This window comes from Nicotiana tabacum, chromosome 9, assembly GCF_000715075.1.
Source record: "Nicotiana tabacum cultivar K326 chromosome 9, ASM71507v2, whole genome shotgun sequence".
In the NCBI taxonomy this organism is placed as follows: Eukaryota; Viridiplantae; Streptophyta; class Magnoliopsida; order Solanales; family Solanaceae; genus Nicotiana; species Nicotiana tabacum.
Genome location: NC_134088.1, coordinates 29,006,644 through 29,014,460, shown reverse-complemented (window position 1 = coordinate 29,014,460; position 7,817 = coordinate 29,006,644).

Below are 7,817 nucleotides of genomic sequence, written 5' to 3'. Positions count from 1 at the left end.
GTTACTTTATTATATATGTATAAAATATATTTATATTTATATGTTAAGTCTAAAATAGAAGGCATTAAATATTTACCTTGGCCTTGGATTTTGGGTGGATTTTGATGAAAATAAATAACTACAAGATATCCAAACGCCAAACCTACCCTTAACCCTATTACTGTTGAAACAAGAATATTATACGTAGCTATTTGAACTTCTCTGCTGACTGTTGCTATTGAAACAAAACAAACTTTCAACCCCACGTTCCACACACGAAGGTATGTTTTCTACTCTTCTTTTTTTCCCGATTTGATATTTAAGCTATTCTCATAGTTTTCTTTTCGGAGTCATACATGATAGTAAACTATTCTCTTAGTTTTCTTTCTATATGATAGTAAACTACAACTTAGAAAAAATACAATTGATAAATAAAGCCAAATTTGAAAGGGCATATAACGTCATGTTTCCAGCAAATATTTTTACTTTGAATCATAGTATCTGTATGCTATGACAATTCACTAGGTCCATATAATACCTAGAGAGATATTTGTGCCAAACAATTAAACAAGAATGTGATATCACACAATTCATAAACATTAGGTTTAACAATCATATTTTCAGTATTCATTTAATTCATCCTTCATTATCAAATAGTTCTTTTAAATTTTCTTATTTCAACTATTCATCAGGAATTACCAAATATCTTTGTCTTTCTTTAATCACTAATGATTCTCATTTTTATTTGTTTTAACAGGTTATATCCATGGATCAATCAAATGCTATGGGCAAGAATCAGAATTTTCAAGCTAATGAACATGATCAGGGCAGAACAGAGGATATTAGATCAGACCCAAAGACAGGTATACCTCCTCGACCACCTCAAAACCGAAGAAGAACAAAACCAAAAAGCTCCACAAAAGAAAAATAGTGATCAAGGATCAGAGGTTTGGTATCATTTTACTAAAATTGAAGAAACTGAACCAGTTAAAGCTACATGTAATTATAATAAAAAAGAACTTACTGCTTCAGGGAGAAATAGCACTTCAGGCATGTGGAGCCATATGGATCAGTGTAACTTACATCCTTATAAAAGAGAGAAAAATAAAAAATCTATAACTCATTTTACCACCAAAGGTGAAAGGGTAATGGTAAAGAAACTAGCAAATCAAGACCACTTAACATAGAAGAAGTTAGAAACGCAATGGCTTCCATGATTATTATTGATGAGTTGCCCTTTAATATTGTAGAAGGGGAAGGTTTTCAGAGATACAGTAAAGCACTTGAACCTAGATTCATAATCCCTTCGAGAAATACGGTTGTAAGAGATTGTTTGGAGCTTTACGTAAAAGAGAAATTCAAATTGAAAAAATTAATTGAAAAACATCGTTTGTGCCTTACCACAGGCACTTGGACATCAATTCAAAATCTTAATTATACGTAGCTTACAGCACATTGGATTGACAATGATTGGTTGTACCAAAAGAGAATTTTAAACTTTCAGCTCATTGAGATCCATGCAACGGATTATTGACAATTCTATTGAGGAATGTCTCATTAATTGGGGAATTGAAAGTATTTTTACAGTGACAGTAGATAATCCAAGTTCAAATGATACTTGTCTTGATTACTTGATGAAGTGAGTAAAGTGGAAAGATTTAATTTTAGAAAATAAATACATGCATATTAGATGAGCTTCCCACATTGTTAATTTAATTGTCAAAGAAGGATTAACCGAGCAAGATAAGGCCATAATTCGAATTCGAAATACAATTAGATATGTCCGGTCTTCTCCTGCCAAGTATAGTTTATTCAAGAAATGTGTTGAAAAGAGAAAATTTCTTATAAACATCTTGTTTGTCTTGATGTTGATACGAGATGGAATTCCACATATAAGATGTGGGAATATGTTGAGAAATTTGAGAAAGCTTTTATAATGATGGAATTAGATGATCCAAGTTATAAAAAGTACTTTGAAGGGGGTTATAATAGAATGGCATATGACAGGAAAGATGCAAAATATAACAAGGAAAAGGATAAGAAAACTATTGGATTTTTTAAGATCAATGATGTTGGTAATTCTTGTAAGAAGCAAAAAATGGGAAAAAGAAGTATGTGAATAAGAGATCAAAAAACCATTGGCCCTCCTAGGCATGAAGATTTTCAAGCTGCAAGATGATTTGCAAAGTTTCTAAAGTTATTTTATAGTTTGACATTAAAATTTTTTAGCTCATTGTATACTACTTCTAACACGTTTTTTCGTGAATTGATTGCTATTCATTCTGCAATTGGGTATCTTTCTGTTCATGAGGATGATGACATGAGAAGCATGGCATTGAGAATGATGGAGAAATTTGATAAATATTGGTCTTTTAATAAGAAGACCAATTACTTGTTGTTTTGCTATTATTTTGGATCCACGCCACAAGTTAAATTATGTTGAATTTTGCTTTAGTGAGATGTATGGTCATAATAATGTATTAACAAAATTGAGGACTACTAATGTGGCGGAATCTTTGGATGAGTTGTATCATGAGTATAAGAGATTATATACATATGAACAAGAAAAAGTTAAAATGTAACATCTAAAGAAATTTCTCATGGCATGGATATTGATGAATGCGATAAAAGCTTAGTCTTTCCTGATTCACAATTCTCAAAGCGCATGGAATCACTAAAGAAAATAGAGAATGCATTAGAGATAAGCAAATACTTGAATGATGAGCTAATATAAAAGAAATATGAATTTGATCTCCGGGCTTGGTGAAAAGGAAATAGAACTAAATATCCTATTCTCTCAAAGTTGGCCGAGGATGTTCTAGCCATTCCAGTGTCTACTGTATCTAGTGAACAAGTCTTTAGCACCGGTGGTCGTGTAATTGATTCATTTAGGAGTTCTCTAACTCCTAAAATAGTGAAAGCCCTTATCTGTGCACAAAATTGGTTGCGGTCTACTCTTATTGATTTACGTGAATCACTGGATAACATTGAAAAGATTGAGGAGATTGAAGAAGGTAATAGAATCTTTTATTAATTTAAATATTTTATTTTTCATGTGAAATATTGCGATGTTTATTAATACAATTTTGTTTGTCTTATATTTTACAGATTGTCTAAATTCTGCAGCAGCGAAACACTACTAATATTGACGAATAATTTAGGTCCAAGATTCACTGGTAAAATAATTATTTTGTTATTTTTTCATAAAATGCCTTCTTCAAGAAATAATATAGCTTAGTTTAATTTTCTTGTTCTTTACAGATATAGAAGGAAGACGGTGTTTTCAAAATTCACGGCGTGATGTGTCTATTGCCTTGATGCTTGCTAAATCACTTTTTAGTTCTTAGTTCCATTAATTTATATAGTTCTTTGATAGTCTTAATGCTAAAGTATTTTATAGAAGAAACAAATAGAAGCTTTGTTTCATGGTGCAGACAATTTTTTCTATTATATTCATATATGTCGTAGGTATAGTTCCATTTCACATGAAAATTAGCCTAATCACATGCTCAGGTGCAACTCTTTTCAAGGATACTTTTATTGATATGACTATTCAGAAACTTTAGTAAATTCTCAAAAAGAAACCTTTACAGCAAACTGTTGTTAGTATAAGTTTTACTTTGTGTATTGTGTGCATTAGAATTGTGTGCTGTGTGCATTATATTAAAGCTGTGAGCATCATGGTTACGAGCAGTCTAGAACCATATTAGTCTTCTATGGTCATGAGAATTGTGTACTGTGTGCATTATATTAAAGCTTGTTATTATTTTAGACAAGGAATAGGGACATTCTAATAACAGTGTATTTTTAAATGACTTTTCAAAAAAGAATTACCGAACCGTACCAATATCGAAGAGAAACCGAGATGATACGGACGATTTTAAAAAATCTAATTTTGATTATATACAATAAAGTAATCGAAAAATTGATATGGTATAATTTTTGAAAAATAACCAGTCGAACCGTACCCTTGACACCCCTATTATTAACCACTTTAGTGCAACAGACTACACTGTCCCTCAAGCAATGGCACTTCAAGCCCAAAAGTGATGTGAACCTATGTTTGTTATGACTTATATAACTTTTCTTTTTCCTTTCTTTTCGATGTGAGATTTTTCTAATATTTTATATGCACCTCTTCTTTAGAAGTTACCTAGAACCCTCCCAATTCATCTTGTTGAATTGCTTTCATCAGTTGATACTCATGAGCATCTCACAACACAACATCAATCATTTTTTTTATAATTAAGAAAAGCGCTAGAAACATTGGATTTATTGTTAGATTTTATTGATCCGATTCCACGTGACTGGTTTTCATATATTTATTACTCCCTCGTATACTTTTCTTTTTAATTTGTTTCAGAAATGATATCTTCATGTATTTGAAAATAATTTAATTTTTAAATTTTTAATTTAAATATCTTCATAAATGATATCTCATACATTAGGTATCTTGCTAATGCTACATGGCCTGGCATAGCATTTTCTGTTAATTTACTAGCAAGATATAGCTCTTCTCCTACACGAAGACATTAGAATGGGATTAAGCATATATTGCGATATTTAAAGGGAATTCTTGATATGTGTTTGTTTTATGCTAACAAAGGTAGTGCAGATCTTGTTGGTTATGCAGATACAAGTTATTTATCTAATCCCCATAAAGCTCGATCTCAAACCGGGTACGTGTTTACAATAGATTGCACAAAGCAATCTATTGTTGCTACTTCTTCAAATCATGTTGAGATAATAACTATTCATGAAGCAAGTAGGGAATGCGTATGGTTGAGATCAGTGATTCATTTTATTCGAGAAAATATGGTTTGAAATGTGATAAAAGATCCACAATTTTATACGAAGACAATGTTGCATGCATAGCCCAATGAAAGGGAGGATTTATAAAAGGAGATAGAACGAAGCACATTTCACCAAAATTATTCTACACACACGATCTTCGGAAAAATGGTGACATTGATGTGTAACAAATCCGTTCAAGTGACAATCCAGCCGATTTATTCACTAAATCTTTGCCAACTTCAATTTTTGAGAAGATGGTATACAAGATTGGAATGCAGAGACTCAAATATTTAAAACAAGGTTTTCATCAGGGGGAGTAAAATATGCGATGTACTCTTTTTTTCTTACTAAGGTTTTTTCCCACAAGGTTTTCCTTATAAGTTTTTTAATGAGGCAGATAGAAATGCGTATTACTAAATATGTGTACTATTTTTCCTTCACTAGGATTTTTCCCCCTGTGTTTTTCCTAGTAAGGTTTTAACGAGGCACAATACCTTTTAATGAACATCCAAGGGGGAGTGTTATGAAAATAATTATATTGTGGATGTCCATTTATTACTCCGCTATAGATAATCTTCCTGAAGAAGATTATCCATTTAGTACTCTGTTGAAATTTATCTACAAGAAGCTGATGCAAGCAGGTTGCAAGCAGCTCAATGAAATGATTTGCAGCGGCTTCTTATTAAACATGCAAGTTGCAAGAAGCTCATGCAGACAACTTACAAGCAGCTAAAGAAAAGCCTCGCAGTTGCTTCCTTTCTTCTATAAATAAAGGAGTTTTCAGTTCATTATGAACATAACTTTGAAAGATGAATAAAATATCAATCTCTCTCTATACTTGTCTTCATTTTATTTTTTTTATAGTCTTTATTTTATAACAATTTTAAAATTGTGACAAGCTTATATAGCCGGACAAGACAAATATTATAAAACGTTTATGATCACAAATTTTAAGAATATTTCTTTTTTTAACAATGTATCCAACCAAATATGTTCCTCAAATAAAACGAAGAGAGCTATCATTAGGCTTTGCCATTTGGCAACCATCTGAGTTTGGTGGGTACAAATTAAAATTGGCCACGACATGATTTAGCTTTTCTCTCTCTCATATCAAAATGAAGGATTGATTTTTATGGTCCAGACTCCAGATAAGCTCTGGATCATTTGTTGAAGTTAGAAGGAAAAAACTCCTCATTTTACCACATAAATAAAAATAAAGAAGTATCACACTAATTTAGTCAAACAAAACCACGAATTTAGTCAAACAATATATAATTAGGAATGGGCGAAAATGTAACTATTTGAGCTCATATAATTAACGCCCTTACCAATGGGCGAAACGACAAATAGTGTAAATACATAGCACAAGGTTAATTCCATGATAAGATTTTTTTATCCCTCAAAATTCTATGATAACTTAGCTACCAAGAAAGGAAATTTAGCAGGACTTATCCAATAAAGAAAAAGCCATCCAACACAAATTCAAGCTGATGAATCTGCTAGGTAGCCAGGAAATCTGGACTAAATTTGTCAAATCCAATATAAGTGTATTTCGAATTCCAAAGCTGATGTCATCTATAGACTATAAGCAAAAACCAATATTCCAGAGGAAAACAAAAAACTATAAGGTTTCCAATTACCTAATAAATAATACTACTCACTTAGTCGTGAGAATAACACGGGCTAGCCAGTTTTCGGATTGGTAATTAAAAAATAGTCAGCGTTTACAAAATCATTAAAAAATAGTCATTATTTTGCTGCAACACGGAAAGTTCCAGCATAATATACTGGAAATTGGTGCACATGTGTATGAACTTCCAACTTATTATGCTGGAACTCCACCACACGAAAAATTCCAGCATAATATACTGGAGATTGGAGCGCATGTGCATGAATTTTCAGCATATTATGTTGGACCAGTACATTATGCTGGAACTCTAGTATATTAGGCTGGAATATTTTTTGGATTTTGAACAGTATTTTCGTTCAGATTTATCTTTACATAAAAAGTGGCTAAATTTCGATTACTTTTGAAATATCAATTATTACTTGTAAATCTGACTATTTTTGAATTTCATCCAACTTAGTCTCATCTCAAGTGAAAGTGTTTGACTGAACAAGAAAATTTATAAAATAAAAAGAAGACTACATGTAAATTACATATATGCTTTAAGTACAAAAGAATTATCTTTTTAAATAAGTGGTAGTGAGACCACCACATGTTGATTTATCTCATTCGATCATGTCATTGAGGGTAAAACAGAATGCTAAGATCGAATAATTTCTAAAAAAAGAAAGGTAAATTCTTGTTCAGACATACTAATATCTAAAGTATCATGTGACATAAAATGGAACGAAAGAATATGAGTATTTTGTTAAATAACTGCACGAATGAATAAATAAGCTTTAGGTACTGCTCTTTAAATATGCTAACGTATATTTATCTTGTTTTCATGTTCTCTTTGGTTTCTGCAGTTTTAGATAAAGTGATACAAGTTGAACAAGAGTCCACAACAATACAAAGTATCAAATCGCTTACTTAATACTAGTAAAAAATGTTGCTAACTAGGGGTGACAAATGAGTGATTTGGACTGAATTTAAGCGAGTCAAGATGAGTTAGGTCAATAAATAGGTCATTGCCCAATCCAGTTCAAAGTGTACTTGGACTAAGATGGGCTAAACGATCATATCCCATCCCGCCTAACTTGACCCATATTTTAGAACCATGCTCATAAATATAGACAAAGTCTTTTACCTTTTATATACCTATGTATAAAAGGTAAATAAATACTATTAGTATTTTAAAAATCAAAATATATTTTCTTAAATAAAAAATTAGTATTTGAAATTGTATAAGTTGAAAATCTTTTTGCGGGTGGGGTGGGGTTGGAGGGTTGGGTGGTACAGAAAAATGAAAAAACAAAAAATAGATGAAAATACAAAAAAAAAAAAAAGGTAAAAAAAAAAATTGCAAGGGGATGGGTGAATGGTGCAGAAAAACGAAAAACAGAAAATTGAAAATAAAAAAAAAATTCGAGGAGGG